The sequence below is a fragment of the Amblyomma maculatum genome, chromosome 3 (assembly GCF_055883805.1).
Source record: "Amblyomma maculatum isolate TAMU_Amacu chromosome 3, ASM5588380v1, whole genome shotgun sequence".
NCBI lineage: Eukaryota > Metazoa > Arthropoda > Arachnida > Ixodida > Ixodidae > Amblyomma > Amblyomma maculatum.
The window spans coordinates 60,764,945-60,784,999 of record NC_139346.1 but is presented as its reverse complement, the minus strand read 5'-3'; the positions used below and the strand labels follow the sequence as shown (position 1 = coordinate 60,784,999).

The following is a 20,055-nucleotide window of genomic DNA, read 5'->3' as shown; positions in this document are numbered from 1 at the left end:
CAAGCTTGGGTAAATAAAATATAGATTCATTTCGAACTCTTTCTTGCTATTCATATTATTAAGGGAGGCTTTGCATGCTTCAATTTTGTAAATTGCCTTTTCTCGATGCACTTCGTATTTCCTTAATTGCTCTCAAAATAGTTGCCAGAAAAACGTTGTTTTATTTTCACGCGCTCGTTTGCTGCCTGTCGCAGTCCTTTTTCTCACCATACTCTCCAAATCTTGTTTGAATAGTTACCACGCAGGAACGAAGAAAGGAACAAATGTATACACTGATTTATTGTTGGTAGAGCATTCAGTAGTTATTTCAATATTGTTTCCATTATTTCTATACAGTAGGTTATGGCGGTTAATTTGGATGGAGAGTTTTCTTGTCCCTTCCGACTAAAGCTGCTTATAGCACTAACAGTTCACGTGCAAGAAAAATAGAAGGGTTCAATGGTGCTGAAACTAATATAGAGGGAAATCATGAGATCAGCTGCTCTAGTAGTCGAGGATATTTTCGATGAAAATGCAAGTGGGAAACAACAAAGTGAAAAGCGCCTTCAAAGGACTCTCATGTCGAATTGACTTTAGCAATCGCTTTCCCACACCTCACCTAAAAACAAAAGCGGCATTTTACGAGCCGCGTGTTACACAAATTCTTGCAAACCTTGGGTCGGTGAAAACCATAAGCATGTATTATCAAGCGTTTCTCCCAAGGGTGATATAAAAAAATTTATTCAGGGCGCTGATTAGGCCAAATTGACGCAGAATATGGAGGTAGGCGCCTATTAGTAAGCAACAATAAATATAAACCAAATTGTTCTGCACAAATATACAGAAAGGTAAACTGGATGCGAATGCAAAATTACGTACGTTTAAATAATGGAATTGACAATGCAAAGGATCGAAATTGGACACTAGAAAGGGGCGCCCTAAGCGCGTTCAAAATTATCCTAGTTCGAATTCTTCTTCTGGACATGTAGCTTCAAAACTGTCTCAACTTCCCTCCGGCTCTTTTAGTTGTTTCCGCCGCCGGACATACTCTGAAGTGCACAAGAGAATATTCCGGTCGCGTGCGTGGTGCTTCCTCTCTTGGTAGCGATTTGGAATTTATTTTGCAAGGTCAACTCTTCTCAAACGTAAAAAGAATTTTACGGTCACACATTTTTCCTTACTCTTGTAATTTACGAACTTCAACTTCTGAGGCTGGGCACGCGCGAGCTAACAAAAAAACAAGGGATGTTATTGCTCGAAATTGACTTAAATTGTTCCTCGTTATCATATATGAATAACGTTTGATAAAGCTAAGATTTTGTGATCAATGGAACTGTCACTTTCCACTGCTAAAGCTATTACGCCTGCTCATATTATTTCTACGCATATTATAGTCACTATACCATAAACAGTGATGTCATGGTTGCAGATCGCAAAACCAGAGTATGAAATAGGAAACAAAGAGGTGTTGATTTCAGTTATGGTTGGGACGAATCCTCAAGGCATAATGTTTATATAGGGAATAACTATATATTTCTAGATAACGCACACTTGCTATTCGGAATCCATTTTCGCAACGCTCTTATAAAAAATTTTAAACAGAATATTGCGTTGACTATGTAACACTAACTCGCCTACGCTTCCACTCCATCAAAAGATAAAGCAGGAAGAGGTGCTATCGGCTATCGACATTTTTCATTTTTTTATGCGAGCGGTAAAATGAATGAAAGAAGCCTTTATTGAAAGGAAGAGATGGCTCTCGGCCGCTGTTTGGGTTCTTGGGGAGTTAGGAGGGATGGGAGTAACTTCGTCTTAACGGTTCTTCAAGCTGTTGCTTGTTGCTTGCCATGCGGCCGATCTTCGCGCTGTAAGTCGGCCTCACTCACACTACTCGAAGCAGGTCGCTCTCACTGCCGTATGTGGCAATGGAGTGTTGTATTTCGGTGCTTGATATAACCTGACCTGCCAATGTGGGCATGTCGTCGTGTGGAATATGCGTAATTTTGTTTCTTCCTAGTGAAAATGATGGACATTGCCATATAAGATGTTCTAGGTCTGCTGTACACTGCTCCTGACAGTGCGTGCGTATGTTCTGTTTGAGTGTTTCGTGTCTTCGGAGAAACCAGTTGTCAAGTATGTGTGGTGTGTAAGCAGCGTTTGTTATTATTTTGTCGAGAAATATCTCTTGTGGTCGAGTGAGCCCTTTCGTTATAATATTGCAATTCAGCTACCGACTAATATAAGCCAAGTTATTACCTTTTAAAAACACAAGCACGCATAATAAGCGGCGTGCCCCTTACAAAAATGGTCGTTAACAGTCTTTAGAATTCGTATTAACACCTTATTGACTCTATCAATTTTGTACGTACTTTTAATCTCTATGGACATGTGTAAATACGAAGTTCATACACGGTTACTTTTGTGCATTTAGATCAGTTCATATAAAGTTAGTACGTAGCAAGTTGTTAGGAGAATATACTTCTCTGTATATACGCCTGTCAACATACAGCAGAGGCGTAGCCAGGGCTCTGTTTCGAGGTCAAAACACCTTCCGAAAGTTTTTGAACTCCTTTTTTCGGCATTTTTTTCAATTTTTTTTTATCGATGCCGTATAACGCCCTCGACAATTATGTCTGGTTATACCACTCATAGACAGCTATTGCAATACATTGATGCAATTTGGCATGTCAGAAAAAATTTTCAGATCGAAAGTATATACTCCCAATTAACTGACTGAGTGCATGCTGTTCATTGCAAATCATATTTGAATTATTATTTTATTTTTATTATGAGTAACATCTGTTAAAAAAAGGAATGGAAAAATACAATTGATAGGACCAATTGCAAGAATTATTGATAAAAACATATAACTTTATATTTTGAAAAATTTAACTGGTTACAATTTCACTCTTTCTTCATCGCGCATTTCTTCGTCAAGCGTCCGCTCTTGTTGAGGACGCACTGAGTCCTGTTATCGAGCTCGCTCGCACCATTAAAGACTAAAACATCACAAATGGAAGGTAAACGCGGACAGCACGCCGTCAGCCACCGCGCCGCGAACTTTACGATGGCGAATGTGTGCTGTGTGGTGCTGTCGGGTTACATCGCGCGATGCTCTCCAAGAGGCGCACGCCCTGGACGCCCGGATCCACGTAGCACAGAAGCTGTATGGGCGGGACTTTAGCATTATTTGATGGTATACGCACAACTATTGAGTATATGCACATGTTCAGTAAAATACCGAACGAGCTCCCCCCAACCCCTCCGCCACTTCCCTTTTCGCGCGCCGAAATTACTCGAAAATGGAGAGTGCTTTTCCCTGCCGTGGACAAAACTTTCACCAGAAAAAAAAATGAACTTCCCTTTTTTCTTTCTTTTATCGACACGATCGGGATTAGAACTGTGCGCCCATACGCCGTCGAGCCACCCCACTGTTCACGCTACGCCCCTGCCCACCACTTATTTAAACAAATCGGTGTCCGCGTCGCCGACATTTTCTATCGCCGCGCTCAATATGTTAGCAATTGTCTTATTCACTTCTGCGCCACAGCTCCCGGCAAGGCAGCGGCCATATCTCAGCCCATATGTTCCTGACCGCGCGCATCGTATGTTTCGCTCGCGGAGGTTATCCGAGACCACAGAGAAGCCTTTGGGCATGTGCTTCAACCGAGCGAGTGCTCTACAGGTCCTACTTTTGTTTGTTGCGTTTTTGCTGGAGGTGGTGTCTGGGTGAGGTTCGTGCTAAGGGCAAGGGTGGAGAAGGGAGGCACGCTAATGGTAAGAGAAGAGAGCGGAAGAGGGAAGGCGCAGAGAAGGGGGCGGTGCGGGCGAACTAGCACACATAACGGCATAGAATGCGCCTGCAGAAACACGCATATTCGCTCTCTGCCTTCGCATCGCGCTCATTCAGCCTGGTGAACTATATCACCGCGCAACCTGCGGTCCGCAGCACTGACCTTGTTCTGTGCCTAAATTAAGCGCCCTTACGGCACAATTAACAGCAATTACATGCAGAACCACGGAATATGAACCAGCTGTAGCTGAACATATTAATCCTTCCGTGTGTTGTGATCCATTAAGAACGTTATGCTAGTTCTAGCTGCAGCCACCCTCTCGAGATTGTGGTTGCAAGGTGCTTCTAGGCTAGAAAGCAGTTGCACACTGCTTGAGAGTTTGCATGGTACAAATTACAGGCATAAACATTGCAGGCATTACAGAAATGAACAGCATCAAAAGTAAAAAAAGGAAAATAGATATGTATTTACCGAATAACAGCGCAATTTCATGGTAATACCGCCGTGATGTCATCAATAGAGCGAAAAGGATGGCTTCAAAGTTTCACAAAATATTCACGAAGCTGTCTCCGAGTAAATGTAACCAAATCAGCAATCAGTTTTTCGTGTTTATTTAACATAAATGGATAATGCTCTCAGTCTTGAGAGCTATATCTTTTCCGCCACTGCAAATCTGCATGTGTGTGAGCGGGCGTGTGTGCAAATAACTTATGCGCAGGTACTCAATATGTGTGGCCCCGCATACGGTCAGAACTCAAGTTTTCATTACAATGAGGAAAGCAAACACATGATCCATGCAGCGCGCTGTGAAGAAGCGGGCTCGCCACTCCGAGTCTCTGCGTCGCCTCGTATACCAGCCACCCCACAAAACCGCCGGAAGAAAAATAACGAAAGCAAAAGATTGCGAACGCACAGAACCGGGGCTCGCTCGGCATTCCACGCTTCCCGCCTTTCGTCTAGCAGCGCGGCAGCGCAACTAAAAAAAAAAAGCGAACTCCACGATACTCGCGTGAGCGGACGCCGAGACTACGGCTTGCCTACGGCACCCATGTGTCACGTGATTGCTCTCCGAATGCCTGCAAAAATAGAGGCATGCGTCACGTGATTGTGTCACGTGATCGTGCACCGAAGACCTGCAAAAAAACTTTTTGGGGAGGCGGAGTTTGGCGACGTCGAGCACGGAAAAAAATACTTCTTTCTGCCAGAAATCTTCAACGTAAGTTACTAAAAGTTTTCATTCCTTTTTTTATAAACCCTTTGCGTATACTCACGGAAAATTGTATGTTTCTGAACTGAGCAGTTTTTAGCTTACACGCGTTTACCCATTATTTTTTTTGCGGCACACAGCGCGACCAATGTGCTAGGAAGATTTTTCATCGTTTAGCTGTTTTAGCACCTAGTTAAGTTCTAAAAAGTGATCCTCGATGGTCCGCGGCCTCTTTCCTATCATTTTGCAACAAAGTTCAGATAGTTAAGGCGTTTGTTTTTGCGGAGTTATTACTAATTATTCAAACGTAAACAACCGCTTAGCCTCGCAGCCATAACTGTCAGCTTCAAATATTGAGAGAGGCGTAAAAGCGATGTAGACGCTATTTTTATGTTCCATCAGATGGGTGCGATCGCTCGCTACCTATCTTTTTTATTTATAGGGTTTCTTTGCCGAGCTATGTGCACATAGAGCCGGTAATTCAAGGTTGATTGGAATAGTCCATAAGCAACGACTTTTGCGCGTAAAATTACCCTGTATTTTAAGCTTTCCTTCCAGTAAGCACAGATTGGGGGGGGGGATATATCATTTTATTCATAAGAATTCGCAGACTCCAACACAGTAATAGTTATATTTGTATCCTCAGTAGGTCAGTACGTATTGTTTATTTAAGTCTCAACGGTTTTCATTTTTTTTTTACGGAGGCGTGGCAAGTTATGTGGGTCAAGCTAACAATTGGCTGTAAGCTAAGGGGTTCGAGCTTTCAAACTTAGTCTTCTGGTTTGTTTAGTTTCTAAGAACCTTAAAAGAGAAACAGCATATTTTGAAAAGTGAATTTCAACTATGGAAGTTCTTCGTTTAATAATGTTTGACATTGCTGACAAGGGTCAGAATTGAAACAGATGATTGGATCGAGTTTTTTGGTAACTTATGGCATGTGACCTAGAGCTGCTAGGAATTCATTTTCTGAGACAGCTTTTCTTTAGGAGTATAGGGAAAGTAATTGTATGTTGTGGATCTTGAGAAGCATGGATTTAATGAAGTCTTTCTTTTACTGCGTTTACGGCTTGTTTGGCAATAATGCTTGCAGTCCAGCTGATGCAATTGTATTGTCACACTGCTTTTGCAGCATATTTCATCTGCCATCGAGGGAGTGCTGCCTGAATATGAAGCAGAGAGCGTCATGAATCGGTTGAGGCAATTTATTATATCAGCCATGGGTGCCCTGCCCTAAACCATCCTTCCTGTAAAGGAGACATTGAATTGGTAGGTATCACATGCTGATGTTTTTTGCATTCATCCCTGTCGGAAATTTTTCTCATGGTGGTTATGATGGAACCATGATAATGGTGGATTATGGTAGTCGGCATATGGTCGTTATGGTGGGCATGGTTGTTATGGTGTGCATGGTCGTTATGGTGGGCATGGTCGTTATGGTGGGCATGGTCGTTATGGTGGGCATGGTCATTATGGTGGGCATGGTCGTTATGGTGTGCATGGTCATTATGGTGCGCATGGTCGTTATGGTGTACATGGTCGTTATGGTGTGCATGGTGGATAGCAAGGTAGGTATGTACAGCCACGGCCGGTCTCGAGGGAGAGAGTGCGCTCTTTCTTCCGGCCTCCTCAATAGCCGCGGGAGCAATGGGAACGTTTTTCCTCGAGTTACGCTCTCCACCGCTGCAAGGCACGCGACCTGCTCACAGTTTGCTCCGCATCTGCTTCAGCGGCGCCGGGTGGCTTCTGCCTGGTTTCATGTTGTCGCTCGCAGGTTTCATGATGAGTGCAGCCCCAAAATAAAAGAACACGGAATAGATGCTGCAGCGGCATGCAGTGTACTATCGTCAGTGTACTATACACGTGAACACTCTTTATATGAAAAACATTGTCGCTCAGCGGACGCTCGGAAGCATATATGACATACATTGCGGCATGTTAGCTACTTTTGCCAATTTCAACCCGAATTTTTTCCAAGCCTGCACAAAAATGCAAAAAAAAAATCAGCAGTGATCACATTGAAGCTTCTTCAAGGCTAACATTACTGCAACTGCTCTGCAACAGCAAAACTGTCTTTCAGCGCTAGATGCGAAACCATCCATATCTAGCACCGAAGATGGAAATAATTTCATAAAGATGTAATGTGAATTGCATAATGCTTGCATGATATAAAATATTAGCATAACAGTCAAAGTAGACTCTAAGGTTGAGTTTTTAATGTTATTATAATTTATATATTAGAAAATGTGTTGTATTTAAACATTATTTTAAAATGCTGTTTTAAACAAATTTTACATAGTATGCTTATAAAAACAAAGGAATGGTTTGATATTCATGACACCACTTGTGCTGTAAGCGGTAAAAAGAGGCTAATAAATGACGCAGCTGGTGATACTCAATTGCAGTGGCTGACAAACGAGTTCACTTGCTTATAAAGCACCCAAGAAACTTCTAAAGCATTAAAGAAGGGAACTTTAACTGAGGAAATGTTTCAAGGAATTCTGTTCATCACGAGTCTACTGTACCAGTTTTAGAATACCTCCTGGGGAATAGTGTCGGCTCCGCCCTCACCAAGAAACTCAATAGCGACCCCATTGAGGCTCTCTTAGGGAAAGAACGAGATGCTAGACGCAAGGGCCGTAACAGCGGCACTTGATCACGTTGTCAAGACGGAAGTTTCATCTTGGAGCAAAATCAAGGCAGCTTTCGTCGATGCCGAAGAAATCATTTCTGCTTGGCCGCAATCAGTAACCGAAGAAATGAACGAATTGTGGTGGCATCTCCTGTCATCCCATTACCCACTGTCACATTATCAGGTTTAGCTTACGTCGATGAATACATTGATAAATTAATCGGTGATTTCGGGTGTGACGCTTGCACTATCTTGAAACTAGCTAAAGAAGCAGCTTCATGTACACTTCTACGAGGACAAGAATTATAGTCAACACCGCTTGTCCTTCGTTGAAGGACAAGGGGTGTTGACTATATTTTATTCCTCGTACATGATAAATCTTAGACGCTGATTATGGCATCTTTTTATAAACCAAAGGAGTGAAATGTCAGGGCCTGCCGGTTGCATCTGACGCGGGCTGGACAAAGAGCGAGTGCGTTTCCTTTGCGCATGAACGGCGGTAGCAGAGGCACAGCAGTGGGGCGGTGGCGACCCCACCGAGGTGCGGCGGGAGGTCAAAACAGACCCCACTAGGTGAGGCCGTAAGAGAAGAGAAGCGCGCTCTCCCTCGAGACCGGCCGTGGTACAGCCCACTGAGTGGTGTGTACCACATATAGTTACAGTTCATTGGTGAAGAAAATACAGAATGCTGGTAGTGCCCCTATTTTCCCTGATGGCAAAGGAGCCGATGCTGTATTTGCTAACCTGCTAAGTGATATACTGAGCATGCAAGCTTACAGCTTCTGTGCATCCAGGTAGCAGCAGAAATGGCTCACCTACTGAAGCACGCACTGAATAAGCAGCATATAGAAAGTCGAGCTCAGATTCTAGCTTTATTGGAATCATCGGCAACTGAGATTTTCCTGCGATGTCCTTGCCGGCTGGCCTCAATGAAGAAGCGCCGCAGATGTTGGCGGCATGACTGAATTTGTACTTCATCAGGCACATCTGTTTTCGGATGTTTTGCTATATACTGCATCAGACAATCTGAAAAAAAGAAAACACATGTATCTTTTCAATTCTCCTTCATCAGCCCATGCCATACACAAATAGATCTTGCATACGGCTATGCAAGTGGTAGTACACAAAAATAGCAAAATGAAACATGGCAGTTCCATTTTGACACAGCCCTGTAGCACTGTGCATGTTAGAACAGTGGTTTTCAGCCACTGGACCCCTTGAGATGGAGGGGAGACGTTTCGATAGCAGGTCACACAAATTTGAGTCAAGGCTATAACTTAGCCTCTAAAAGGCATGCACTTGATAAGCCACACCATGGCCTGCAGATGAGATGGGGAAGAGGCAACATGCTGGCACCGGTGTGCATGCTGCTGAAAGAATTTGACTCCTCGCAGCACTGCGCAGCTCGCTTGGTAGATGCTTTGCATAGTTGCCCAGCCAGCAGTGCAGCCCAAGTTTCGAGTTTCAAAGATGCCGGCGTCAACGAACCTGGTAAACTGTAAACACTCTCTCGCTTTCTACCTCTCGAACAAGCTCTCAATTTCTGTAGTCCTGAGTTTATTTAGCTTTGAGAAACTGCATTTTGCTTTCAACCTCCATGCTTAACATTTTAACCCACTGCAAAAAAATTATTGATGACCTAGGCAGGAAAAACAGAAAGGTAGGTCTAAAGATCAGCACGCAGGAGACAGAAGTAATGTTTAACAGCCTCGGGAAGGAATAGCAGTTTACCAATAGGTAGCGAAGTACTAAAAGTAGCAAGAATATATATACTTAGGACAGGCAGTAACAACAGATCTAGACAACGAAAGGAAAATAACGAAAAATATGATGGGATAGGGTAGATTTGGCAAGTACTCGCAGATAATGACTAGAGCTGAACCAGGATAATTCGAATTATGGTTCTATCAAACTCGTAGAATATCCCCTTGAAAACTCCATGCAAAGGTATAGAGAAGCTGCGTCGTACATCGAACTCCAATTTCACTGGTCCTTCCCCAAAGACTATCGCACCACCCTCGGCATTTTGATGCGCGACGTTTTTCGAGCCACGCGCGGAAGGAATGAGAGAGAACAGTTTGACGACGGCTGATCTAGAGCAGCGCCGCGGCCTTTCCCCAAAGTCGCGCGCCTTCAGCCCACCGCCGTCAAGTGTCACTCATGCGGTTAGCACTTTATATTTATATCTGGGCCATAGCAGCCGCTTCTTGATGGATGGAAAAAGCAAGGTGCCCCTGTGCTGTCCGATATCAGTGCACATTAAAGAGCCCCAGGTGGTCGAAATTTCCTGAACCCGCCACTATGGTGTCTCTCATAGCCTTAGCCACTTTGGGACATTAAACCTAAAGAGCCAAACCAAACTTACATCTCGTGTTATAACAGGTAGAAAATGCAGTGAACCATATTTTTTGCATAAGTATGTTTAATTGCTTAACTATTGTATTGGTCATAACTGAAGGCCAAAAGGTTGCTGAAATATAGTCACAAAACAGTTCACTTCTGCCTCTTTATTTGGTATTATTCATTTCAAACATGCATTCCATGTTTGTTTTAATTCAACAGAACTTTCTATGTGCTTTTGTATACCATAGCTGAACAGTTTGCACACACGGGCAAGACAGCCAGCAGACATTATGTGCCGCCCCTTGGTCAATGCAAGGTGTGGCATTACAACTGAGGCTGCTTCAGACCAAGTGGATCACCACCACTAGTCACATTAGACTATTGCAGCAGACACTCAAAATTATGCAAAGTTAAGGCTGGTGCACAGCCTACAAAATTCCATATCATGCACTAGGCAGAAGCTGATGTTCAAAAATGCTGCATAGGGTCAAAATAAGGTGTACATTAACTTAGCCTGACAGTGGTGCAGCACTCTATGTCAGAAACATCTTCACCTCAATCCACAATTTATTGTTGCTTGACAGAGTGAACATCTTTTTTTATAGTATATGGCTACGCAAGCTAAAGTAAGTAGGCTGGTTGGTTTATAAAAGAGCTGTGAAGAAGGGTCTAGGGCAAGTTGGAGTTTGCAAGCTGAGCCAATATTTTGACAAGAGAACTTCTCATCTGGGCAGTTCAATCATTACTGCAGGGTTTAAATGCACCTTTGCTTGTGTACAAAAGCCAGGTAGGGAAGAGGGAGGGCTAGAAAGAACTCTGAAAATCAAGTACCACCAGAATGTCATCCTTCTGAAGACCACCAATGAATTCACTGCGCAAAAGGTAGCAGCAGTTACCTCGTTATTCATTCAAGCCAAAACTCATATCATCCAATCTTGCATGATAGCCCCCGTGAATTCGTACCGGGACGTAATTCACGAAACTGGAAAAGGTCTTTCGGAAACCGAACATTTATAAACTCTTCAACCGCGGCATGCGACGATCCTTTCCACTTGAATGATGAGAAAGACCAAGTCAGTGCTAATAACGTTTGAAGGCACCCATGTACCTTGACAAATTCTGTTCTGCCATGTCTTGTACAGATGCAAGCTTGAAGCAGGGCTAGGAGTGAAAGAATATTTCCTTGGGTATCAATTTCTATGAGCCTGCAACCTGTGACAAGGTGACCTAAAACGAAAATAAAGAGTGGCAGCAGCAGGATAAGCTACAAGATAACCACTTGAAGCAGGTTGGATTATGACACCTGTTTCTGAAAGGGTACAGACAGGCATCGTAAAGAGATCTAACAAGATATGTGGCCACAGGGGAATACTGAGCTTTCCAGAAGAGGACAATAGAAAAAAAAAGCAAATCAGAGTAGACTACACCTGCCTAGCGAGACATTATCTGAAGAAAAGGATTCAAGTGGAGCCAAAGCAGTGGTGACAAGGAAACGTGTTTAGAAAAACACTTACAGCTTTGCTGTTGTCTGAAAAAGGGGGGGGGGGGTGAGTGGATTTTACACATGCTGAGAATAAAGTGTACAATTAATGCTTTATGGGAGTGTTGTCTCTACTAGCTATAGTGCAGAGGGAATGTATGTAAGGAATTGTAATTTTCCTTTCGAGATATTTGCACTACAGTAATCCCTCGTTATAACGATATCGTTTTATTCGAAATATCTTTCGGTCCCGACCCAAACGCATTCATTTTAAGCCGCATTACTCGAAGTGCACGAAGAGCTTGACCCGCTTACAGCGAAGTGGCGAGCGGAGGCATCGCCGAGCGGCAGCGATGCTTTTGTGCATACAGGCGCCACAGCATGAGGCAACAATCTCTGGAGATGTGTCATGCAATGGCAATGCCAATGCCTGTCATTGCTGGTGGCACACACCGCACGGAACGATGGGACTCGGGACTGCGCTACTACACTGCGATGCCGACTTCGATTGCAAGCAGTGACTTTCTCTTGCTCCTTTCGAAAATTAACAATATCTAGCCACACTATCTTTTTGTTTTCTTTACTACCCTACCAAGCTTTTACTGAATTGTCTCAATGTACTCATATGCCCGCATCAGACGAAGGGAGCATCTGCAGGTCCTTCGCTCAAACCGGACTACGAAAACAACCTCCCCCCCCCCCAAAAAAAAAAGTCAGAAGTTGAGTACCCCTTAAACCTGCTTTAAATGCTGAGTCATTATCTACCTTGAATTATACCTTTTTCTGCTACTGCCACTTTTTATTTTCCTTTTCAGGTCACAGGGTTCACCGGTTCCAGGCTCATAAATTCATACCCCGAGAAAACATTCTTTCACTCCTTGCCCTGCTTCTTTCTTCTCCCTCCCTAGCTTTCGTTCTTCCGAGGCAAAAGTGCATTTAAACCCTGACAAGGACAAGTCCCCTTGTCACAACACTGGCTCAGCTTGCGAACTGAGGCTTCTCCTCTACCCTTCTTCAGTGCTCTTTCATACTCTGAAGCCATCTTTCTCAAATTCAGCCTTGCTTGGTTCATGGGGATTAAAGCACCAAAGTGGCTCATGCTAAGATGATCTAAGTACTAATTACATATCCTAAAATACTGAAAATATATTCAGTATAATAGAATTTCTACTGGGAAAGTTCACTTACGTTTGAATATGTCGACTAAAATGGCATGGTGTGCTCCATGGTAGTTGAGCCTGCAATGTAGCAACAGGCTTCCGCAGTTAGGCTCTGGACAGCAGCTCTTTCACGCATCCAAGGTGTTCCAGCAATTTCCAGGACCAAATCGGTGTTGAGTGGCACAAGCAGCCCAGCCATAACCACACCTGCAGTTATAAAGGTGGCTCTCAGGCGCATTGCAAGAATGATACAGAAAACTTAATAGCTTGAAAATGCCATGCACAGTGGGTTCATAATGTAGCAGCGTTTCTATAGACATAGCTAATAATGTGCACTTACAATGCATACAAGAAGAACTCGAGATTATTCTGACAGAACAGTGCAGTAACCACAATAATAACACATCCTTTCTTTATGGCCACTCCATGTTGAATGCAACTGGATGCTTGACCCTCTCAATGTTTTTTTTTTATAATTTGCAGCATTTACTACCGTCTAAAGCCATTTCCCTATCTAGGGGTTAATGATCCTATCATGTGATAGCCTTTTGAATTTTTCTGACTAATGTACGACTGTATTCATGGAAAACTCTGTGGCTATGCAGTGAAGGCTACACAAGAAAGGGAAAGAAATAGGCTTTTGCCCCCATACTGTCGGGACAGCAAAAAACCCGCACCATCCTTTCAACCTCCCCTCATCACCCCTCCCCTGAACAACCCACTGTCAGTGGCATGGAGACAAAGGCTGGACTCATTCCCTTTCTTGTGTAGCCTTCGCTGTCAAACACAAGAAAGTTGTCAGGGAGTTAAGTGTCCATAAAAATAATAAAAACCTTTAAAATTTCTGAAAAAAAAAAATGTTTATGAGCTGTACTTCTATATTATGCATGAAGAACTTGTCACTACAAAATCGTTCATTTTCGATTCAGTTCTTTTTTTTTTCAGTTCAAGGTGTCATCTTTAAGCTTTTAAAAACTCAGCTCGAAATATCTGAGTTTTATGAAATCTTTAGCCAGAACATTTACTACTCCAGGATGATCTAGACCTGAGCTAGTTGTTTCATGTCAAAGTTGAAGCTATAGCCTAACAGAAAAAGACACAAGGAATACAAAAGTACATGAGGCTGACTAACAACTAATCTTTGTTCAAGGATGCAGAAGAATATGAAAGCAAAAGGAAGAGGGTAAAGAAGTGAAGGGCGCTAACACGAACAATGCACTCAGTTGTCACAATGAAATAAATGAAGTCAATGCCGCAGGATAAGAGCAGAATATAAAGAAGAAAATGTATGAACATGGGTGCTGCAAAAGGTCAACCTGGAAGAGATTAAATCTAAAACCAATGCGTGAAGAAATGTGGCTAAACACCAGCGACAACAAAAACAGGGGGGGGGGGGAGGTTGGGGCGGTTAGAAGCACAAACAAGAAAACCAACTTAGTCAAACACTAGGGCACTAAAAAATTGTAGGACTGTCCAAGACATTTCTGCTCTTCTTCAGTAGGTGCCACAGAGGCCATGCTAATAGTCAGTAATTGCCACTGCTTCCAGCCCGTTTTGAGTTACCTGTGTGCTCTTCCTAGCCAAGCAGGTCAGCTCGTGCCCCAGTGGGCAGATCCTGTGGGCTTGCAATGCTTGCAGTGCTGAGATGTATGCCCCCCTAAGCGTTTTAATGTGCTCAAAGGTTAATAATATTGAAAAGGTGCCCAGCTGCGATATGCGTGGTTGTGAAGTGGTGTTGGCTTCAGGTTTCCCATCTAGTGTGGTAAAGTGTACGTAAAACATATTGGTAGGTGCTATAATGAACAAGCAAAGAAGCACGCAAGGTATTCCAACAATGCTTCTCGGGAGGGGGGCATTTGTCTCAACACTGCAAGCATTGGGAGCCCACAACAAGAATGTGCAGTGAATGCAGGCAGCGCTGGAAGCGGTGGCAATTAATGACTACGGGGATCTTCATCAGCACTGTCTTGTGGCACTCGTCGAAAAGAAGAAATACCTCGGACAGTTGTACAAGTTTTTAGCACCCTAGTGCTTGACTAAGTTGGCTCTCATTGGTGTCTCCAGCCATCACCGTTCCACCCACCGCCCCCCCTTTTGTTATCGCGGCGCTGGTGTTTCAGCCGCATTTCCTCACATTGGTTTTAGCTTTTAATCTCACGCACGTCATTTTTTTGTGTTAATAATGCCCCACATTCCCTCTCCCTTTCACGTTTATATTCGTCTGCGCCCTGGAATAAGGATGAGTTGTTGGTCACCCTTGTGTCTTGTTGCCTTCCATGTGAGTGTGTTTTTCTGTTAGGCTATAGTTTCACCTTTGATATGTACTATTCGGGAAGAGACTATTTCCCCTTAGTTTCAATAAATAACTTACATGAAAAACACCAAACGTGCAAGCATTCTGTAGTGTACTGAGTATTCAGAGGAAAATTGCACACTAAGAAAATTACATGCGCACACAGAAAACACGAAGTTTGCTTAGCAATTTGACATGATGTGTGACTGCTCATGCACATTTCAGGTTTAGAATCAAAGCTCATGAAGTCATGAACCTGAGAATAAAGAAGTTTGGCCTCAAAAAGCTGAACTGTAGCCAGCATATGTATTTGTCATTTAAATTTATAAACATCATGAATCCACATTCGCTCCTCCTTTCCTAAACTTTGTTTCAAGCAGGAAAAAAAAAGGGAGCACGAGCAGTCACACACAGCATGTAAGGTTGACTAGATAAACAAACTGTAACATGTTCGGCTGCAGACATGAGCAAAATGCAGGTGCAGCGTTACAGCCTTGTCAAGAGTGCACTCCCTCAGAAAGTCGAAAACAACTTGTATCAAACTGCACTCCAGCTGTCGTCAGCCACCACAAATATGCTGAGGCCTTGTCTCAGCTCCAGTGGCCAACACTTTGCAATGCCTGCGTCAGTTTAGGGCACGCTGTTGAGCATTCGGGTTAAGCATGCTGATGGCCCTAACAAAAGTAACATGAGTATGTCTATATTAATCCAGTAAACATACATGATGCAATTGATGCTCACAATAACACACCTGTACAAATAACAATGACGCAGCAAAACAGCACTGTCAGGTCAGCTGGCAATGTACCATGTTACAGACTGGAGTAGCGATGTGCCCAGAAATGAAAGTAGCATCCATGCAGTGCAGACCTTGAATGGCTGGAAGGTGCAGCTTCCAGCATGAACCATGCCTGCAGTCTTTGTTACACAAAGATCCAGCTATGAAGCTTGGGAGACGGACTCCATCAGATGCCAAGTTTTAACACCTGCATGAAGATGTATGGTAAAATTGGTGCATTTTTTTGCCTTTATGTCAGATGAAATAAAACTAAACAAGGCAATAGCTGCACCTAAAGGTATATTTCATATGGCAATAAAGTTTTTCTAGTCCTGCAACAATATCAGTATGACAGAGAGACAACGTGCTGGGTCGATAAAGAAAATTAACCTCAAGCAAGATAGTTAAACGCATTAGTACTGGCTCCCTACAAGGAAATTCAAATTTCACATTCACACAGAGGTTATTACAAGACATTTTCAGGCTGCTGCGTGGCGTACTACTAATGTGCCGCATGGCCTTAAACTTTTTTCCCCGCATTAAACTCTGAACTGTGAATTTTTTCTTTTGTATCCCTGTATGTGCCAGAGCACCGAACGAAGGTTGAGAGAAAGCCTTAGTTTGCAAGTCGAGCCACAGTTCTATAAAGAGGACTTGTCTTCATTTGGGCAGCTAGACGAAGACAAATAAACTTGTCGAAACGTTGGCTTGGGTTAAGATCTGAGGCTCCCCTTCTACCCCTGTTCAGTCATCTTTTAAACTGTGCAGCCACCCTGTATGTGCCAGGCATTTGTCGAGACCTTACCGCAGTTGCTTAAGTAGTTTTCTACGCTCTAAACGCCACTTTCTTGAGATTAGCAAAATCTAATAGTTTGTTAACTGGAACCAGCACACTACACTAATGTTAGTTTGGCACAGTCTTAAAATAAATTAATCTCCAAAGGTGAACGCATAATTAAATTTTGTGCTATTTGGTTCAGGCTTTTGTCATAATCCTTTTTCTCACCTACCATTATTTTCTACGTATAATGCCTCGTGTAAACCTGCCCATAGCCTAGAATTTCATGTTTCAGTGTTTGCAAATAAATATATACGTAGTGTAGCAACAAATCATTACCACGAGAGTGCACTCGTCAGTTTATAGTACACAGCCACGTGCCAATGCTAAGGTGCATACTATGAATTAAATTACTACGATTATTAGGATAATTTTTCCAATTATAAACATACGAATTCTGAAATATGTTAGCAGTAAATAAAACACAAAGTTCTGGTAACCGCGGTTACCAAGTGCCAGCTGGTGCCAGCTGCAGTTGTATTGAAAACCTACTGCTTCCATAAAATCATTGCGGAGGTAGCCGACTCACCATTCTTTCAAAATAAAGAAAATGAGTTCACGTCCTGACAAAATATTTCGTCCTCACCTTATATTGAGTCGAATTTAGCACGCTGCTTCTCAGTACGAGCCCTCACAAGCCGCCGAGTTGTACGCGTTTGGGGTTTATATGTGGCTATCGTCAACGCGGTGTTCAGAATCGCTCACTGGGGGTCTCTCAAGAAGCGCGAAGCAACAACTCATGTTCCTGCATAAATAGATACGCGCTGTAAACTAGCTGTGGCCCTCTCCGTTTCTATTCTTCATACGCTGTCAAAATCAATCCCTGCTCATTCAATGTAGCCCACAACGGTCGCTCGAGAAATTGCACGTGCATTTCACTCGGCGACGCGCGATCCAAAGTCTGTAATTTCCACATTTGTACAATGCGCTGTGTCAGATTCGCTTTTTCATTTTTGCGTCAGAGCCCAGCAAGAATGGAATGCGAGCGGAAAATCAAACCAACGGGCAAAATACTCACCGGCTTTGCTAGTGATGACAGCACCGCGCTCGTCCTTACGTCGTTACTTTGCTCCGAAGACGCTGGACGTGCGCCCGGGAAAAGTGGCCATCTTCAGATTCAACCGTACAAGTACATCTTACAAGCATACAAGCTTACGAGCAGTGTATTTGCAAACAGGAAAGCTGCGTACACAAAGAGTATCGCGGCTGCCGCGGCCGTTGCGCCCACCTACGTCGCAAGCCCATTTTTCGACCACATTTTTCGTGACCGGTTCGCCAAGTGGCCGTTAAGTGTCTCTTGCTCACTCATCTTTTTTTTATTTATTAACTTCTCCAATGGCTTACTATGAATAATATTACGCCTTTTTAACACTACTCAATATTTTAACATTATTTAAAAGCTAATGGGTTCAAAATTAGAAACAATTATTATTTCTCACTCTGTTTCTTTTATTTTAGTATATGGTATGCAGCGCTAACCGACAGCGGTAAAACTATGAACTAAACTGCAAGCTACAGACGGCGCGCTTTGAGAGGGATAATCTTGTTACGGTGGGTTTGGCAATCCCCGGTCAGCTGATTTTTGATCGCACCCGTATAAAATGTGTAAACGTTTGTGATACTCTGAGAGCAACGTCATAAGTGACAACTGAAGCAACCTGCCTTGCCGTCGGAACACCAAGAAGCTTCATGGCGTGTGACAAGCTGTGTACGTGCGCGTGTGCATGTCGTGTCAAATGAGGCTATGGTCGTGTACGATCAGCCTCAAGCATGCCACGCGAGAAGCATCTGTGCTTGTAGATAATCCGTGTTTAAGCGCGCGAGCGCACGTTTCGTACGATCGGCCACAAGCATGCCATTCATTAATAAGCCGATGCGAGGAACCCCCGTGTTTGTAAATAAATAAGCCGTGTTTCTACGTGCCTGTGTGCGTGTCGTGTACGATGGGCCAAGTGCGTCACTCATCCATAAAACGAAGCGAGAAACGCCTGTGTTTGTAGATTGGCACGCAGCAATTGTATGTGAGGAGGGCACAGTGAAGCGGAAACAGCCATTTCGAAGCTTTCCTCGAGTGGCTGTCTCGTCTGGAAGAAAGTGCATGAAGCTGTGTTCGGAATTTGGGCTTGGAGCGGCGAAGATCGCACCTACTGTTTAGAAAAAAATAAAAAAAAAAAACATTGGTACTTTTGAAATTTTGTATTCGCTGCCGGGAGGCAGTGTACGTAATTATTTATAGCTACATATCTTATTGAAGTAGAATTACTTCACGGAAATGGTTACTTGAAGGCGGAAAAAAAAAAGTTCAGCATCAAAACGATTTTTTTGTAGCTTCATTGGTTTGTAATGTTCGTGTATTCAACTGTGTGCCCAGGGCAACAGCAGCAAGTGTGCATGGTGGGCAATGAAGATCAAAACTGCTGACCGTTTAGGCCACACTTGTGTGGATCCAAGTTGGAAATTGAGCCTTAAGCACTTACTAAAATCTGAAACATTGTGAAAGCTGTTTTGCATGGTTGCAATCATACTTGACAAGTCTGGCAATCCCCTACCTGCCTGCTGGCAGCTTTGGGGAAAAAAAAAACTGCAGTGCATTGTGAGAGTATCATTGGAAAACTAAGTTATGCCAAACAACTGACAGCTGCTAATAGTATTAACCACTTGTAGTTACCCAAGCTTACCGATTTCACGATGTTTGCAAAAGTGGAGCTATCCATTAACTTGCGATGCAGGATGAATAAGCAAGCACTTGGTTATGAATGCAAGAAGAAATTACAAAACTGTAGTGAGCCATTAGTTAATTCATTGATCTTATGCTTTCTTACACAATTCCCACTTGCACTGTTTCTCCTATTCCTTGAAGTTCAGTTTAGAAAAAAATTGTCAGCTTGTTACCGCAAGTATGTCATTAGGTTGGCTTGACTTTCATAATAACACATTAATGTCTGCTTTTAAATTACCTCGTAATTCTGCTATACAGGTAGATGATGCCTCTAGGGTGTTGAAATCACAAATCTGTGCCCCTAACTTGAAATATGGACTGATCAAACTCAATTATTTCACATGCCGGTTGACCCTTTTCTTTGCTTCACAGTCACTATATAATTATTATTACTATATTATTAGGACGCTATATTATTTACATAGTCGTGCTGTTCGCACTACCGAGGCAAGAGCAGAAAGTCTACTTCATAGAAGTGAACTGTGGGGCTGCAATTATGCTAACCTTAATGTAAAGGACAGGATAACAAAAATATAATGAACACAGGTTGCCAAGCTCACCTTTGTTTTTTAACCTCCTTTGCTCTATATGATTCTATGGTCAGTGATGTGCGCAGTATAAAGTGAAAGTTTGTACAATTCCCAGATACAAGGCATGATTGCAGGGTTTCGAACAGAAATGAGAGTTCCTCTTTGCTACGCTTAGCTCTCTCTGTATTCAGAAAATAACTTGACTGCATTGTTTGTTGTCTTTTCGACAGAGGCACTGTTGATTGCAATTCAAGTTATCCAGCGAGATTGTTTGATTAGCTTTTAGGCACATATTTTAATTCAGC

General features: G+C 43.0%; 1 long non-coding RNA gene across 1 annotated transcript; it reads right to left on the bottom strand.

Annotated features, from left to right (window-relative positions):
* Nucleotides 1-8,478: 8,478 nt before the first annotated feature.
* LOC146194855 (uncharacterized) lies at nt 8,479-17,988 on the bottom strand. Its single transcript, XR_014705928.1, has 4 exons — nt 17,520-17,988; nt 15,756-15,871; nt 12,621-12,799; nt 8,479-8,635 (listed from the first exon to the last, which is right to left on the bottom strand). It is a non-coding gene; the product is annotated as an uncharacterized LOC146194855 (long non-coding RNA).
* Between the last annotated feature and the right edge of the window lie 2,067 nt (nt 17,989-20,055).